This window comes from Sus scrofa, chromosome 9 (genome assembly GCF_000003025.6).
Source record: "Sus scrofa isolate TJ Tabasco breed Duroc chromosome 9, Sscrofa11.1, whole genome shotgun sequence".
Taxonomy (NCBI): Eukaryota; Metazoa; Chordata; class Mammalia; order Artiodactyla; family Suidae; genus Sus; species Sus scrofa.
In genome coordinates, this window is record NC_010451.4 from 102,844,448 (window position 1) to 102,864,049 (window position 19,602).

The following is a 19,602-nucleotide window of genomic DNA, read 5'->3' on the forward strand; positions in this document are numbered from 1 at the left end:
TTCTCTGTGAAACTCAGCCCCCCCCTTGCCCATGTATTTTAGCCCACTTGGCCTCCCTGAACCCCAAACTCTGTCTCCTAAAATCAGCAATGCCACCTGGCTCTGTTTGGATTCCCTTCCCTGTACTATCACTGGGAAACCCTCTCTAAGTAGTAAATTGGGCGGTTCTAGTCCTCAACCAGTTATTTCCTGTTGCTAAGGATCACTGTCCTGTGTTGTTGTTCAAAGTCTAAAAACCACTGTTTCATCTAATTTGATCCATTTTTCAGTTGTTTAAGGTAGGAGGGTAAATCTGGTTTCTGTTACTTCATATTCATTAGATGTGGAGCCCCAGTGACCTCTTAATTATTAAATTCAAAGAACATCTCTCTCTCCTTATCATACTTTATAATTTTATGGCATTTAGTATGATTGACTTTTTACAGTTCATTATTTCTTGAACTCTCTCCTCCTCTGATTCCTATGACGTATGGTCTCCTTGTTCTTTCCTTACTTTTCTGTTTTTCCCTCTGGTCCTCCTTTTGAAACTTGGTGTTGCCCAGGATTTTTTCATTACTTTTTTATTTTTAAAAATTATTCACTGTCTTTAGTTTGAACTACCTCCTACCTCCGAACTACAACCTCCCTACCTGCTGATGATACCCAAAGAGAGGAGTCTGCAGGCTACTGTTAGTGGACAAGCTAGGACTGTAACAGGGCCAGGGCCATTCAAGACTATGGGAATTAGGGTTAGAGAACAATCTTCACCCAATCCTGGAACACATGCAATGGTTTGCTTAAATGATATGATATCAATGTAAAGGTGACCATTTTTTAGAGAGATCTTTGACGTTATGGAGCATTTCGTGCACAGGTTCTGTTGAACTAGATATTGTCAGACAGTTTCATAGAATAAACAGAATCTACATAGTGTTATACACAAGCCTTCATCACTTCCTATTGAGAATGTGGCAATAGATAAGTAAGCACTTTCCCTGACTTCAAGTTGTGTTCCCTTGAATCTGTCCTTTATGCTGCCAGCAGAGTGCTCTATCTAAAGCATAATTTTCAGGAGTTCTCATTGTGTCCCAGTGGATTAAGAACCTGATGTATTGTCCGTGAGGATGTGGGTATGATCCCTGGCCTTGCTCAGTGTGTTAAGGATCCAGCATTGCCGCAAGCTGTGCAGTATGTTGCAGATGTGGCTTGGATCTGGTGTAGCCATGGCTGTGGTGTAGACTGGCAGCTGCAGCTCCGATTTGTCCCCTAGTCTGGGAATTTCCATATGCCACAGGAGCGACTCCAAAAAGAAAGAAAACAAATAAATAAGGACTTGTATTGATCTTTCTCAAACACACACACACACACACACACACACACACACAATTAAAATCCTTCAGAGGATCCTGTCACCTTCAGGATTAAGTCTAGGTCCCTTAAAATGGCATACAAAGGACTTTATTATCTGCCACCCTCTCCAAGCCTGTCTCTTTTCTTTCTACACCTGCTGTGACTGTATCAGTTCTATAATACCTCCTGTGGTGGTAGACAGAATGATCCCCTTCTGGTACCGCCCAAGATGTCCACATTCTGATCCTTGTTTTGTGTAGATGTGGTACTTTATATGGCAAAAGGGACTTTGCAGATACGGACCTTAAGGTGACGAGATTATTGTGGGTTATCGGGCTGGGCCCAGTCTCATCACATGAGTCCTTTAAAGCAGAGACTATTTCTTGTTAAGAAAGATGTTAAGAGAGATGAAACGGAAGAAGGAAAGATTGAAGTTTGAGAAGGACTTGGTCAGAGGCTCTCAAGACAAGAAATATGGGCAGACTTTAGAGGTCGGAAGAGGAAAAGAACCAGATATTCCCCTAGAGCCCCTAGAAAAGAATGCAGTCCTGTCAACACCTGGATTTTAGCCCAGGGAGACCCACACTGGACTTCTGAATTTCAGAGCTATAATAGATTTGTGTTGTTTAAGCCACCAAAGTTGTGGTGATTTGTAAGGAGAACAATAGAAAACGAATACAGTTCTATACCACATCTTAACCTGTTATATTGCCCCGGCTTCAGTTTCTGTCTCCTGTCCACTTGGAGAACTCTTACTCTTCCTTTAAAACATCTCAGTGGTCACCACCTGCGGCTCATTCAAGAGCCATCTAAGGTGGAATTACTTCTTTCTCTCTATTGCGCCTATGTTTTTAGATGCATCTATTTTTGTGCCCATTGTATCCTATTATCAACGTAAGTCTAAATATGTCTTCCCCATGAGGCTGTGTCCGCCTCGATAACAGGAATCCTGCTGTCTTCGTCCCCCAGCCTCAGCACATAATCTAGTATAAGCACTTGGTGATACTCTTTAAATTGTCTTCATTTAAGCTTATCTTAAAACCAGTGATGTAGCTGGAAGAACTCTTGTTCATTCACTCACTTCAATTCTAAATTACCCATCAGAGAAAGCAGGTGGAAAAAGAGGAAAAGAATAAGGTAATTTAGCCTGAACATGAAACTTGAAAGAGCAGAGAATGGGCCACACAAAACTGGCTGCCTCACCCATAGCTTCCCTTCTCCCTTCTGCGTGGTTGGCAAGGCTCACAGGATAAGCAGGGACATCTGGGGCTGTTTCCCACAGCTGTCTTGTTCCTCCTTTGGTGGCCGACCACAGGAATGCAAGGGGGAGGCCGCAACTGGCAAATGGGGCCTCCCAGAATTAGGGTGTCAGATGCAATGGACACTGTGGTAAGCAATGCAGGTGCTTAGCTCTGGGTAAGACTTCAAAGTTCTTACAATAATTTGAAGATAACACACACAGCCAAATAAATAAAAAGCATGTCTGAGCACTTAGATGCTAATGAGTGACATTCCTTTAAAACACTCACATTTGTCCCAGTGAATCTGCCATTGCTTGGAATTTTCACAATCATTTATCCTTTGATTAAATGATTTCCACCCTCCATCCCAGACCATTTCCAAAGATCATGGGAAAAATATGATAGCAGGTTGGGGTGGCTGTGAGCCCAGGAGGCAGGAAATGAGCCAGATTAAAACCCAGATGCCTCTTTCTGAACTTCAAAGGGGAACGAATGGTTAAGAGCAGAAAAGCTAACTGGGCCAGAGTCCTGAGGAGTCTGTTTATACGAGGTCAGAACATAGTGGAGTATGGAAACAGAGCCGGGTTCAAACCACGAATGACTAAAGTCACAAAAACAGGAACCAGTAGAGTATGAGTGGGGGGCCCGAGTGGCGTGGGCCCCGCAAAGAACTCTGTTGCCTGCTGCTGACTCTGACCAATCGGCTTTCGGTTCCTCACCCGCATCGGCCCCACCTCTAGGTCACCTTTACAGACCTCAAGGAGCTGCGGAGGGCCGGGTGGGGGCCTTAGAGACCAGAGCAGCTCTCACAGGCAAGAGTTAGGAACACAGTCAACTGTATAGATCTTTTCACTACACCGATCACAGACCACAGACCGAGGCCCCTGCCCTGTGCCTGAGGCGCTGTCGCTGTAAATGGGGGGGAGCCTAGAGCAGGGCGGGCTGGGTCCTTGATCCCTGGACCTGGCCGATCTCCCCGCTGCTGCACCTGCCCACCCTTCTTCGGGCTCCTCTTTGTGCTGAGAGCACTGGCCGTCTCCACTGGCGCCCCCTGCTCTGGGCTGGGAGGTTCCAGAAAAAGGACATAGACACTTCCCACAACAAAGAAACTTGGGGCCTCTGGTGCCCACCTTCCTGCTTTGAAGATGCTTCTGCCCAGAGGGTTCTTCCCATTATTCATAAATAACAATTCATTTAGCTGAGAGGCATCTGGGAAGCCCGGGTGCCAGCAGTGTGTGTGTGTGTGTGTGTGTGCGCGGGGGCGGCGCTGCCACTTCCCCTTCTAGCAGGGGGATCGTGACAGATAGTGAAGCTTTTCACTGCTAATCGAAGAAGTGATCTTTGAAAAAGAACAAAACCCCCAAGTTTCAGCTTGTACTTCCCCATGACACCGAAAATGGAAACTTGGAAACAGAAGAGGAGGATGTATGAGTTCCACTCTTGCTAATCCTCTGATAAGGGGCTGTAAATCCTGGCTGCATATTTGGACAAGCCCTTTAGTTTTGGTTAAATATATTCCAAAGTATTTTATTCTGTTTGATTCTACTGTAAGTGAAACTGGTTTTGCAGTTTCATTTTTGGGTGTTTACTTTTAGTGTGCAGAAGCTATACAATTTGGTTCAGCAAAATAATTAACCATGAAAATAGAGGCCAATCTTTATAACCTGGTGTATTGTCCAAATGTTTCAATTAGGGCGGAATATCCTTGGCTCTCTTATTCACTTGATATATCCTGAGCATCTAGAACAGTGCTTGACACCCAAGTGGCTCAAAAGTATTTAATCAATGAGGCCATAATTATCTCACACATTCCTCAATTAGAGTACTTATCTTGTTAGGTTGAAATCATGCTAAGGTGTGTATCTATGAGGTGGGAAGCTCTCCTAAGTTGGGGATCATTTTGGCGCCCCAAGAACGTAGTATAGGACATGGCAATAACAGGTGCTCAGCACATGTCTGAAGAAGGGGTGTGGCATGAAAGTTTGGCATACCACGGAAGGATATCTCAATGTATAACTTTGTCTCTCAGTGTACGCATGTGAATTGGACCAAAAGGATCAAGGATATCGCTGAAAGACTGTAAAGAAGTCAGTCTAGAAAGAACACCAGCAGCCTGAAGGGTGTATGTGTGTGTATGTGCGTGTGGGCCCCTTACTATAAAGGTAAGAGGACATACACTTAGCATTTATTGTAGAAGATTTATGGAATGGTTGATTTTATGAGGAATACACATTCTCCATACAGGTTGGAATAAAAATATAAGCCTTAAGCCTATGAATAGAAAAATTGTCACACTTTGTCCTGACAGCTTGCCACCCAGAAAAGTCCTCAACTCATCATGATCTACCTCCAAGGATGCGTAACTCTGTCCATAATTACTCAGTATAAATAATGTCAGTAGACTGGAGAGTCAAACTTAAGCATCTGAGAGATGCAAATCTATGAATAAATCATAAAATCCAATATCCTAACAAAAACTCTTTAAAAGGCAAGATAATAGAATTTTTAATAACCAAATCGGTATTATAATATGTTAAAAGTTAGATCCTCAGAATCTTTTCGTTTAGGTACTAATAGGAACCAATTTAGTCACCTTAGAAATTTCTAGAAATACTATAATTTAGTGGTAACAGATGGATAGTGATTACCTATTGCAATTTGATAACAGATTATTTTGGAATTTCCTCAGAAATGGGTGGAATTTTCAGAAATTAATACAGTTTTCCAAGAAAACTGGTTTTTATGATATTTGGAGATATGGTTCTTTTTTTTTATTTAGCTTGTTTTAGTTTTGGAAAAAAGATAGAAAACCATATAATATCACCAAGTGTAATCTTAACTTTTTTTCACTTGATATAAACGTTGATACCCAAAGTAAAATGAGAAGAAATGAAAAAAAAAACCTTTAAAAAATAGATTCTAACATTCTACCAAACACAGCTGTTTCTAGTTCACTAAGTCAGTGATTACAAAATATTTTAATGTGCTTTCTGGCAAAAATAAATAGCCTAATTGCATGGAAATGCCACATTTCCAGTTATTCCTGATAGGCTGTAATGATTTAAGGATGTGTAACTACTTCTACATATTTATTTGTCAGGAAAGGAAGGTAAGACATTACCTATATCTCTTCAAATATATAAGATAGACCTTAATTCATGTCACAATAGTGTACTTCACTCCAGACTCCAAACCAGCAGTGAATAGTAAAAGTCTGCAGATGTTTTTAGTATGCACAATTTTTTAAGTTAGAAAATTAGCTGGTAAGATTTTAAAAATTGGCAAATTTTGCCATAAAAAACTGAATTTTTCAGCTTCTCTTGAAAAATTATTATATTTGATTACACTGGATTCATATTCCAACATTCCAACAATCAATTGGCATTTAGCAGAGACTGACTTGCAGAAGTAATAAAAGAGACTGCCCTTTTTCTAAAAGGAGCACAGTCTGCCCCACCAATTCAATGAATGCACAATGTATTACACCTAGGCTGTTAGGCTCATTTATGTTACTTTTATGGACCTTGTAGACTTTTTTTTTTCAACTATGCATACACAGTTTTGTTCATTTACTCTGTGGATATATCCTGATTCCAAACACTAAATGAATTCAAATATTTGCTTATGGCTGCAAAATGCAATCAATGAAAAAGGTTTTGTGTGAAAATATCAAGTCTTCAAAATGGATATTTTATCCTCATGATGGCAGACTTTCAAATAAAATCAATGACTTTTAAGGGACCCTGCTTCCCACTTTGTATGTGTGTGTGTGTGTATAATGCTATGTGTAACATAAAAAAATTTTAAGGTCAGTGTTTACTTCTATTTTAAAATGTTCAAGAGACTTTAAAAGGCCCACAGACCCACAGATGTTCAAATTTAATATAAGATCATACTGGGCAGTGTCTGTTCACTTCTCTGTTGCTAAAGCATCAATTTGATCCTGGTTAATTATACACCCTGATAATTCTTCTAGTTGGGTAATGGTAATTTCCTCTGACTCCTGGCATCTTCTATAAATGCCCATCGGTCCATGAATGATGAAAAATGCAAATGCAAATATATATTTGTACTGATTTTATGTTGTACATATTTTTTGTAGTATATATTTTATATATTTAAAAGTAGAAAATATTCTATTGATTGAGAGAATGGTTTCATTTATAGACCTGTTGCACAAACTTTTGGGAGTGTTGTGTTGGTCTCTTTTACCTATCTGTACCTACCTGAGCATAAGGCTATATGGCTATATCATCTGAGGTTTAGAAAATGCTTTAAAATTTCCAAGATTTTCTTATTGATTTCCCTTTTAGCCTCTGATAACTTTATGAAAAGATAAATAAATGTGAAGTCTGATAATTTTTTTGACTAATTGAAATATTTAAAAATTACTTACATTGAAATAATTAATTATTTGGATACTGAAATATATTTGCAATTCAGTAAAACATACACCATAGAACAAAAAATAAATGAAAAAGTTGTGAAGACAATGTAACAAAATGTGACATCCAGCTAAATTTGGGAGTGGGGGGATGGCACAGAAAAGCAGGAAACATTCAGTTAATGTAAAGAGCTTTTCCTTATCTACAGATGTTATCTTTGCAGCTAATGATCCCTTTGGATCTGTACTCTATGGGCTTTGACAAAAAAGCAGATTATAGGGAGTTCCCAATGTGGCTCAGTGGTAATGAACCTGACTAGTATCCATTAGGATTCAGGTTCGATCCCTGGCCTTGCTGTGGGTTAAGGATGCAGCGTTGTGGCAAGCTGTGGCATAGGTTGCAGAAGTGGCTCCTATCCTATGCTGCTGTGGCTGTGGCACAGGCCAGTAGCTGCACTTGCAATTGGACCCCTAGCCTGGAACGTCTATGTGCCGTGGGTGCGGCCCTAAAGAAAAAAACAAAACAAACAAACAAAAACAAAAACAAAAAACCACAACAAAACAAAAACATATTACAACCTGTAAGGAAGGATAAATTTTAAAGAGCCACCCCATTAGTTCACATGTTAGTAGAGGTTTGAGACAAGTAAGAACTGAACATTCAGTAATGTAGTCAAAGGAGAAAATTATTTCCAGGCAAGTCAAGCACCAGAACCAGTGATTCTAAGAGGGAAGTTATTGGGACAAAGATAGCATATTTTAAAAGAGCATAATTGATGACTTATGATAAGATGAAATACTGAAAGTTATTAAAGTAGGACCATCCGTCTTTCCCACCACTATGTCTCCAAGGTCCAGCCCATGTGGAACTCACAAGTATTAATTAAGTAAAAGAAAACACACATGTGAGTGCTTAGCAAATAGCAGTCATTCAACAAATATTTACTAAATAAATGAGTAATTTATCAACTAAATTTGTTCAATAAATATTTACCAAATGAATAATACAAAGTACAAGTTAGAAATTCTTCTCTTATGTCTTATTGAAATAAACACAACATTTATTTATTTATTGAGAGATTGCTATGTATGGTGTTAGGTGCTCCATGTATGTTATTTATTTCTCACAATAACCCCGAAGTAAATATTACAATCCAAAATTTTAAAAAATAAAACAAACCTGAAGGTGCTTGAAAAACTTGAACATGGTCACAAAGCCTGTGAGAGGCTTTCTAAGAATTTCACCACAGTCCTATTCTGATACTCATTTTTTAAAGTGAATTAGAGAAACTCAGAAATGAGTGGCTTAGTCTTACTGATGGCATTGAGACTGGGTCAAACACAGGTTAAATGTTGGGAGACACAAAAGACCATGTAGGGGTGGGTGATATTTATAGAAGGATACTATGTCAAATTGATGCAGTGAAGAAGGGTAAGGAGAAGAAGATATACAAGATAATATTAACTAATTTGAAGTCACATAATATTGAACCAAAAGACAATAGTCAAAAGTAATTATAAAGGAGAAATGCATGAATGTAAAGATAAAGGCATGAATGTAAAGATAACCATTATAACAAAAGCACAAACCTTCCTAAATTCCAGAAGCACAAACCTTCCTAAATTCCAGAAGCTATGCTATGTATAAAGACATATATAGATACAAAGGAGAAATAAACTTTGAAAGAGAATTACACTATAAGAACGAGCAGGGACTAGGAATAGAAGCTATAATTTTTAAAATATACTTTGTTTTGTAGATACAATCTGGACTAGTATAGCACCTTAATTATTAATTTTTAATTAATTAAAAGTAAAGTCAATTGCTAAAAACTGAAAATAAATCAAACAAACATAACTATGGATCAAGTTGTTGCATAACCATACAATAGTTTGTAAAATTGTATAGGATAATTAGGGATATAGGAACACTGACTGGATAGCTAAAGATAAGAAGGAATTTTCATTAGTTGAGGGAATATGATAATGACATCACAGCTACATTTAAAGGGCGTTTTTGTCTTTTAGAGATACATACTGACATATTTATGAACAAAATGCTTTGATATTAGGGATTTGCTTCACAATAATCAGGAGTTCGGTGGTGTGGGAAATGATGGGGGATGAATCCAAACTGGCCATAGATTGATCATTGTTGAAGCTAGGTTTTGTGTACTTGGGGGTTCATTATATGATTTTATTTACTTTGCTATAGCTTTGAAAACTTTTCCTTTTTTTTTTTTTTTTTTTTTTTTTGTCTTTTTTACTATTTCTTGGGCCGCTGCCACGGTATATGGAGGTTCCCAGGCTAGGGGTCTAATTGGAGCTGTAGCCATCGGCCTATGCCAGAGCCACAGCAACGCTGGATCTGAGCCGTGTCTGTGGCCTACACCAACAGCTCACGGCAATGCCAGATCCTTAACCCACTGAGCGAGGCCAGGGATCGAACCTGCAACCTCATGGTTCCTAGTCAGATACATTAACCACTGCGCCATGACGGGAACTCCTGAAAATTTTCATTAAAACATTATATATTTCTTGATAACCAAAAGTATCAGAATTTAGATATCCAAGTGAGTGTTGATCTAAAATACTTTAAATGCTATCAATTTATTCCAATCGGGAGTACCCTGGTGGCCTAGTGGCTAAGGATCTGGTTCTGTCCCGGCTGTGGTTCAGATTCACTCCCTGGTCCAGGAACTTCTGCATGCCATGGGCACAGCCAAAATTTTTATTTCAATAATATATTGTTTCTACATTATTATAATTATATAATAATAAGTATCATAAGATACTTAATCATCTGTATAGCCAACATTACTTTTAAAGATCCCTATCAATTAGCTTGATTTCCTATCTTAATCACCAAACTTAATTGTACAGAGAGCTAAGGGAACCTTTGACTTTCCTCAAAACCCAAATCCGTCCTCAGATAATGAATATTTGGCAGCCACAGAGATGATGAAAAGGATGTACCGCAGAATTAGAACAGACTATACGGACTAGTTTAAAAAGAAAGCATAAAGGAACAAAATTTTGTAAAACATCTTTCAAAGGCACTTTGAATATGTTCTGAATTTTTTTATTAGACTCAGACTGTACTCTATTCCACAGAAAACGGATTTTCAATGTTTGAACACATATTGAAGAAAAATCTGATTCATAATACCAGTGAGAAAGATAAAACTAGAAATAAACAATAAGAATTGTGAAAGATCTATATACAGAAAACTACAAAAGTGTAGAGCAAAATGTAAGAGAAGATTTGAACAAATGTTCTAGGCTGGTAAAAATATTTTAAAAGAAGCCAACTATCCTCAAAATAATCACTAGAATTTTGGGAACATAAAAGATTATTAAATACTTTTAGAATAATAAGTTATTTAAATTTTATAAAGAATTTTCCTTTTCAGATTTAAGTGTCTCAATCTATGATAAAATTCTCAATCTATGGTATTTAAACAGTAGGACAGTAGCACCAGAATAGAGAACTACATCAGTGTAACCAGAAAATATTTTGCTTTATGAGTAGGTTCAGGTCAGTGCAGGGAAAAGGTGGAATTCATTAATGTTTTGTGAGAACTAATCAAACATTTGTGGGGAAAATATAGCTAGTACCTTACCTCACATTTCAAAACAAATTCTAGACTATTAAAATTTAAACATTAAGAAACAAAACCGTAAAAATAATAGAAAATACATATTGCATGGCATTTATAGGATTGTAGTATTGTGAAGGAATCATAGAGAAAAGATGAACAGATAGAAAAATTCAACATCCAAAGATTTCCATGTATCTAAATACCACAATTAAAATTCAAATGTCAAACTTGAAAAAAATATGTAAATAATAAATGAAGGGTTAATAATATAAATGTATTAAAAATACAAAAGAGCTTTTAGAAATCAAAACGAAAATACTCCAGAAGTTCCCGTCGTGGCACAGCAGAAACAAATCCGACTAGGAACCATGAGGTTGTGGGTTCGATCCCTGGCCTCACTCAGTGGGTTAAGGATCCGGCATTGCCGTGAGCTGTGGTGTAGGGTGCAGACATGGCTCAGATCCTGCGTTGCTGTGGCTGTGGTGTAGGCTGGCACCTATAGCTCCAATTCAACCCCTAGCCTAGGAACTTCCATTTGCTGCACATGTGGTGCGTGTGGTCCTGGAAAAAAAAAAAAAGAAAGAAAAGAAAATACTCTATTAGAAGAATTAATAGAGATCATGAAAGTATGTCACTTAAACCCAAATGATTAATAATTGTATGATAAAAATTGCCTAATCTCACAAACGCTGTGATAAAACAATTCCTTGATAAATGCCTGCAGAGGTATACGCACAAATGTACCAAGAGCCATGTACAAGAATGTTCAAGTAACATATTAAAATTGGAAACAATAATAATATTCACTGGCAATATGGTAATGATATAACCATGAAATGAAAATATACATGTAAGAATAGGAATAATTTACATAAATGTAACATAGAGTGAAAGAAACCAAACACAAAAAAGTACATTTTCTACGATTCTGTTTATATCAAATTTAAAATATGGGTAAACAGAAAGTATGGTATTTAGGGATTCATGCTTAGATGGTAAAACTGTAAAGAACAACAAGAAAAGCATTATCATAAAAGTCAGGACAGTAGCTCCTATGGAGGGAGTGACAGAGTATGAGGGAAATTCCTGGGAACTGACAGCATTTTATTTTTTGACCTGGATGGTGGCTGAGTATTGGATTTGAATTGTGCTTTTTTTTTTTTTTGCTATTTCTTGGGCTGCTCCCGCGGCATATGGAGGTTCCCAGGCCAGGGGTCGAATCGGAGCTGTAGCCACCGGCCTACGCCAGAGCCACAGCATCGCGGGATCCGAGCCGCGTCTGCAACCTACACCACAGCTCACGGCAACGCCGGATCGTTAACCCACTGAGCAAGGGCAGGGACCGAACCCGCAACCTCATGGTTCCTAGTCGGATTTGTTAACCACTGCGCCACGACGGGAACTCCTGAATTGTGCTTTTAATATATGTGTATTACCTCAGAATTTTAAAGGATTAAAAACTTTGTAGAAGATGGTCTAATTTTTATAAAATTTCACACACATATATATTTGGAAAGATGATTTAAACTATACTAAAATGTTAAGAAAAGTAGTTATACTATCTTCAATAACAAAAACAAAACAACCCAAAATTTAAAAATGGACAAAGATCTAAGTAGTCATTTCTCCAAGGAAGAGTACAAATGGTCAGTAAGCCCTCAACTCACTAATTGTCACAAAATACAAATCAGAATCACAGTGAGATACCACTTCACATCCAGTAGGGTGGCTATTATAAAAAGAAAAGAGAAAGGAAGGAAGAGAGGAAGAAAGGAAGGAAGGACTTCTGGCAAGGATGTAGAGGAATTGGAACCCTGATGTATGGATGATGGAAATGTTAATTGGGGGTAGCTGGTGTGGAAAACTGTATGGCAGTTCCTCAAAGAGTTAAAGGTAGAATTACCCTATAATCCATCAATCCCACTTCTGAGTATACCCATAAAAGCAGGGACTTAAACAGATACTGCCTATTGTATGCCTATTTTCATAGTAGAATCATTCATTGTAGCCAGAAGTTGAAAACAACACCAAATGTACATCAGTAGATGGGTAGATAAACAAAATGTGATATATACATACAAAGGAACATTATTCAGCTTTAAAAAGGAAAGATATTCTAATACATGCTTCAACATGAACAGACCTGGAAGACATTATACTAATTGAAATAAACCAGATACAGAAGGACAGATATGATTCCCCTTATGCAAAGTACCAAGAATAGTCATAACCATAGAGACAGAAAGTAGAACAGAGGTTACCAGGAGTGAGGCAGCAGAGAATGGAGATTTATTGTTTAGTGAATACAGAGTTTCGGTATGAGATGATGAAAAACTTCTGGAGATGGACGGTGGTAGTGGTTGTGTAATAATATGATGTATTGAATGCCACTGAACTGTACACTTAAAAATGGATAAAATGGTGATTTGATAGGGATTTCATTGACTCTGTAGATTGCCTTGGGCAGTGTGGTCGTTTTAACAATATTAATTCATCTAATCCAAAAACATGGTATATCTTTCCATCTGTTTGATTTATCTTCAGTTTCTTTCAACAGTGTCTTTTTTTTTTTTTTTTTTTGTCTTGCCACACCTGGGTTAGGGATTGAATCCAAGCTGCACCTGCAAACTGTGCTGCAGCTGCCACAACACCATATACTTTAATCCACTGTGCCTGACCAGGGATCGTATCCACACCTCCAAAGTGACCCAAGCTGCTGCAGTGGATTCTGAACCCACTGCACCACAGCAGAAACTCCATCAGTGTCTTATAATTTTCTGACTACAGGTCTTTTACCCCCTTAGTTAGATTTATTTCCAGTTATTTTATTCTTTTTGATGTTACTGCAAATGGGGTTTTTCCTTAATTTCTCTTTCTGACAGTTTGTTGTTAATGCATTGAAATGCAGCAGTTTTCTGTGTATGAATTTTGTATCCTGTAACTTTACTGAATTCATTGATGAGCTCTAGTAGTTTCCCGTTGGTACCTTTTGGATTTTCTATGTATAGTATCATGTATCTATAAATAGTAACAGTTTTACTTCTTCCTTTCCAATTTGAATTTTTTTTTTTGGTCTTTTTCTTCTCTTATTGCTATAGCTAAGACTTCCAATACAATGTTGAATAAAATTGGTGAGAGTGGACATTCCTGTTTTGTTCTTGATCTTTTCCACCATTGAGTGTGATGTTAGCTGTGTGTTTTTCTTTCTTTTTTTTTTTTTTTTCATCTTTTTCTTTTTAGGGCCACACTTGTGGCATATGGAAATTCCCAGGCCAGGGGTCAAATTGGAGCCACAGCTGCCAGCCTATGCCATAGCCACAGCAATGTGGGATCTGAGCCTCGTCTGTGACCTACCACAGTTCAGGGCAATGCGGGGGCCTTAACCCACTGAGCGAGACCAGGGATCAAACCCATATCCTCATGGATCCTAGTCAGTATCATTAAGCACTGAGCCATGAAGAGAATTCTGTTTTTCATAAATGGCCTTTATTATGTTGAGGTATGTTTTCTCTATACCCACTCTGTGGAGAGTTTTTATAATAAATTATGTTGAATTTTGTCATAAGCCTTTTCTGTATCTATTGAGATGATCATAGGATTTTTATTCCTCACTTTGTTAATATATATGGTGTATCATATTGATTGATTTGTGGATTTTGAACTATCCCTGCATCCCTGGGATAAATCCCACTTAATGATGGTGCATGATCCTTTTAATGTATTGTTGTGTTGGTTTGCTAATATGTTGTTGAGAAACTTTGCATCATGTTCATCAGTGATATTGGCCTGTAATTTTTTTTTTTTGGTCATATCTTTGTGTGATTTTTGGTATCAGGGTGATTCTGACTTCATAGAATATGTTCAGAAGCATTCCTTCCTCTGCAATTTTTGGGGATAGTTTTAGAAGAACAGGTGTTAACTCTTCTCCAAATATTCGGTAGAATTCCCCTGTGAAGCCATCTGGTCCTGGACTTTTGTTTGTTGGAATTTTAAAATCACAGATTCAATTTCAGTTCTTGTAATTGCTTCATATTTTCTTTTTCTTTCAGTCTTGGGAGATTGTACATTTCCAAGAATTTGTCCATTTCTTCTAGGTTGTTCATCTTATTGGCATATAGTTGTTCATGGTAACCTCTTATGATTCTTTGTGTTTCTATGGTGTTGGCTGTAACTTCTCCTTTTTCATTGATGTCACTGATGTTGTTGATTTGGGCCCTCTCTGTTTTTCTTGATGAGTCTAGCTAAAGGTTTATCAATTTTGTTTATATTTTCAAAGAATTAGTTCTTAGTCTCATTGATTTTATATTTTTAAGTCTCTATTTTATTTCTCTCTTCTCTGATCTTTATGATTTCTTTCCTTCTAATAACTTTGGGTTTTGTTTGTTATTTTTCTAGTTCTTTAGGTGTAAGTTTAGGTTGTTTACTTGAGATTTTTCTTGTTTCTTGAGAATTTATGTATTTTATAATCTTTTTTGTACAATAACAAGTATTTCACCTATAATCAGAAAAAATTTTTTCAGAAAAGAGGTTTTTAAAAAATACTTGTTACATGCCTTATGGAATGCAGGTCTGGGTAGGGTGCGGCACAAGATGTTTTTAAAATATATATTCTAAGAATTTATACTTCAAGCCAAACAATGTACACAAACATAAAGATGAATAAAAAAACATTGGGACAGATTAGTATATATTGAAGAACTGTCTGAATCATTTTCACATATAGCATGGGAAATGAGTAGCTCATTTCGGAATTCCCAGTTATCGCGAAAGACCCGAAGAAATCTATTGCTTTCCAAAATCCCAGTACCATTCTATAAGGAAACTTTTAATATGGGTGAACTATATTGCTGGAGCATTTTTCTATAGTCTAGCTAAAAATTAAGGGTACTGTAGAATAGATGGTATGGAAATTGGGAGACCTGACTAGCTTTGGTCAGGCATGTACAGGTCATTTAGCTTTTCCTAGACCTGTTTACTCACCTGTAAAGTGAAGGGTCTGCTCCTGATAACATGTAATGTCATTTCCTAAAGTTTTACAGCACCAGAAAAATTTTAAGTAGCTGTTTAATACTAAATTTCCTTTAAAAAACTCTAAATGCTATTTGTTATAAATATTTTATATTAATTACTGGGATCTATATCGAGTATAGATATAGATATATATTGAGTATAGATATAGAGTATAGCTTCCACCTGACAATGATATTTTGCTGTTTGCTATAGTACCAGTGTTTTAAAATATGAAAAATTCAAGAAATCATAATGAGTTAAGTTGTTATAAAAGCAAATAATTCCATAGCAAAACTCCTTTATAAACGTTTGAAAATTGTGTATGTTGGCTAAAAATTCTCACTGTTTATAAAGTAAGCCTTTTTGGAACTTCTATGCTCTAAAAGTTTATTTAACTTTGTTGATGGCAACATAATAATATAATCTGACGAAACTATTAGAATGACTAGCCACTGTCAAAATGATGGAAAAAGCATTCATTTTTGATGCCCTAATGTTCTTATTCCAATCATAGCTTCTAACTTTGTTCTCTCAATATCCATTCTGGAAAAAAAATACTATACAGTTAACTTAACATATGGATTTAATATGGTCATTAAACCAAAGGCTCTTGTATAGACCCCACCATGTTTCAATTTCTCTCCCTTCTTTTCCTCGAGTCCCTCTTCTCTCTGCTTCTTTGTCATCTTTATCCCACCGCCTTCATCTCTTTGGGCTCCAGTTCATTCCTCTGCACTATATTTCTGTCTTCTATGTTTGGGTGGGATTTATCAGGAAAAATTAGAGAAGATGGACCACATAATAAGCAGCAGATGTTAGCTATTTGTGGAGCAGGGAGGAATAGCAACTTAAACTTGGCCTAGATTCTCCAAGTCAGTCCAAGCCTCTTCTGGGGCCTGCCTTAGAAAAAAGTAAAATCCATATGCTTTAATTTCCAAAGAGCCACCTCTTCCCCCCATGCTGCAGAAGCAAAAATATCAACATGAGGAGAAAACAGGGAAAACAACTGATGTGAAAGCAAAGAGTTTTAATATATTTATTTCCTGTGCTTTTATATTTTCAGTACTACAGCTGTATCTTTCTTCTGTGCATTCTGCAGAATCTGTATTTTATCAATATTAATTCATGCTCATTAGGTAAATTTTAGACCTAGGGAAGGCATGCCATTTGTATTGTATATGGTTTTCTTTTAAAAATGGCTTTCATTCCAAACACTTCCTTTTTTTCTGCTTTGTAAATGGGAGATTTTGGAGTGGCGATAGGAGTTACTAGAGGTGGGTTAAGAGGCAAAGAATTAAGACTAATAAAGGAGAGAAACAGGAAGTTCTCTTTTCTACAGGCAGTATATAGCCAATGTAGCCATGGTTATTTACAGATACTGTATAACTTCGTGGTTTAATTTTAAAAGAACGACTCTATTTTTTATGATTTTTTTTCACTATAGTTGATTTACAGTGTTCTGTCAATTTCTACTACATAGCAAAGTGACCCAGCCATACATACATACATACATATATATATATATTCTTTTTCTCATATTATCCTCCATCATGTACTATCACAAGTGACTAGATAGAGTTTCCTGGGCTATACAGTAGGATCTCATTTCTTATCCACTCCAAATGCAATAGTTTGCATTTACTAACCCCAGACTCCCAGTCCGTCCCACTCCCTCCCTCTCCCCCTTGGCCACCACATGTCTGTTCTCCAAGTCCATGAGTTTCTTGAAAAGAATGACTCTAAAAGTGTCAGAGTTAGAGAAGGAAGTGGCTAATGCCACGCTGTAGTGGGAGGGAAATGAGGGGTGCAGAAAAGGCCTTGGTGTCTTGCTGATCCCTTCTGTAAGGCCAAACACACTGCGTTGGTCCAAGGCTGGCACTGGCTTAAAATGCTTTGATCATACAGCTTAAAGCTGCGTGAAGTCAGGAATGTGTTTTTTCACTTTTGTTATCTCTAGGGTCAGTACAGAGCATGGTTCAGTAAATGCAAAATAAGGACTCACTGAGTGGCAAAATAGCTAAAATGAAGTAGATGTTTACAATTTTCCATTGGAATTAATGATTTAATGAAAGGACCATCTGTACCTATGACTTGCTTTGCTAGTACATGGTTTCTAATTCATAACATTTATAGTCATAAACTATTGCCCCTGAAAAAGACCTTAGAGATTTCTAATCTGACCTCCTCGTAGTACAAATAAGGAAACTAATGCCTAGTTAAGTGACGAGAAAGTGGAAGTTTGCTCACTAAGATCATGGGTTCCATGACTACCATTCTTAGGCTCTTTTCACTCTGTCATGTCAAGCTGTTTTTGAAACGATAATGTAAGGGAATGGAGACTTATTCTAACTTGTATTTATATGTGACTGGATACAACTTGTGCATTTATTTTGTTATTTTTTTGTGCAACTGAATTATTGCAACTGGACTTTATATCAAGTATTAAAACACATGCCACATTATTTGTACATGTAAACGTGATTAAAATAATTGTATGTTAAATACAGAAGCTGTGGTAAATAATGGTGGGCACTTTAAAATAAGCAAATAAGGGCCAAGCAGTTCTACATCTGTTGATAAAGATCAAAAAGTGGTTTCTTATCCTCTGAAAAATTTTCACTGTACATAATGGGAAATTATTCAATCACAGATAATATCAAACTAGAAGCAGAAAAAGAAATAGACTCAAAAAATTCTATACCTCAGAATGCTATACTTTAAATCATGCTTAAAAATATTTCCGTAGAAAAACTTGGATGATGAGCTATCAGTGTGTTTCAGTGTTTACTATTAAAACTACCATTTCATATATTTTCTTTAGTTAGCAGCACAGTGGAAATCATCTTTAAATGAACATTTATTGAGATTTCACATGTTGACATATATATTTCATAAGATAAGCTTGAGTCTTTTAAAAATGAGTTTCAAAAGAGTAAGAACAGGTATTTAAAAGATATATGTTCAGCATAAAATATTCACCTGGCATGGAATTAGTTTAATATTTTAATTTTCCATAGTAACTCAATTGTTTAAGCTGCATACTGTTCTTATGAATGAACTGAAATGAATTCCTAAGCTAGATTTTATTATTCAATTTAAATATAGATAACATGTATGATATTGCATGATTGTGTATACATTTATATAATATATAATGTAGATACATGTAATACTTCATATATTACATAAATTCATGTTTAGTATTATTTTAAAAAGCCAAATAAAGACAAACAAAACAAATAATACCCTAAGGAGTACAAGGGATGAAACAGATAACACCAAATTAACACGTAAAATGAATATGTAGACATTTGTAAAAATTTAAAGCATTGGATTTTGCAACAATATAGAGTCAATGCTCATTATTCATGTATTTCATATTTGCAAATTCACCTTCTTGTTGGAATTTATTTGTAACACCAAGATAATACTTGTGGGCTTTGGGCACCATTTGCAGACGTGCTGGGTGGGGAAAAGTTTAAGCTGCACAACACATTCATTCCCAGCTGAGCTCAAAGAGTAAGACTCTGTTGTCTTGTTTAGCACTCATACTATAAACAAGTGCTTTTTTTGTGGTCTAAGTGTCACATTTCCCACATTTTTTGTGCTTTTTTGATGGCGTTTTCACTGTTTAAAATGTTTAAAATTAAGAATATACATATACCATATATATATTCTTTTTTTCTTACTATCTTCCATCATGTTCTATCCCAAGAGTATGGATATAGTTCCCCACGCTATACAGTAGGACCTCATTGCCGTCTATTCTAAATGTAATAGTTTGCATCTACTAACCCCAAACTCCCAGTCCATCTCACTCTCTCCCCCCTCCCCCTTGGCAACCACAAGTCTGTTCTCTATGTCCATGAGATTCCTGATATCTCTATGGTTTGCTGAGATCAGGCTTTTATTTAAAGTTCTTTCCATGAAACGTATAATGAACAAGGACTAAGACCACTAAGTGATTAAGAAAAACATTATTAAATGAGCCAGAAAGACAAAGACAAATACCATATGATATCACTTATAACTGGAA

At 36.7% G+C, this 19,602-nt stretch overlaps 1 protein-coding gene across 1 annotated transcript in view; it reads right to left on the reverse strand.

Moving 5' to 3' along the window:
- Positions 1-19,602, reverse strand: part of CCDC146 (coiled-coil domain containing 146) — a 135,460-nt gene that overhangs the window by 60,149 nt on the left and 55,709 nt on the right.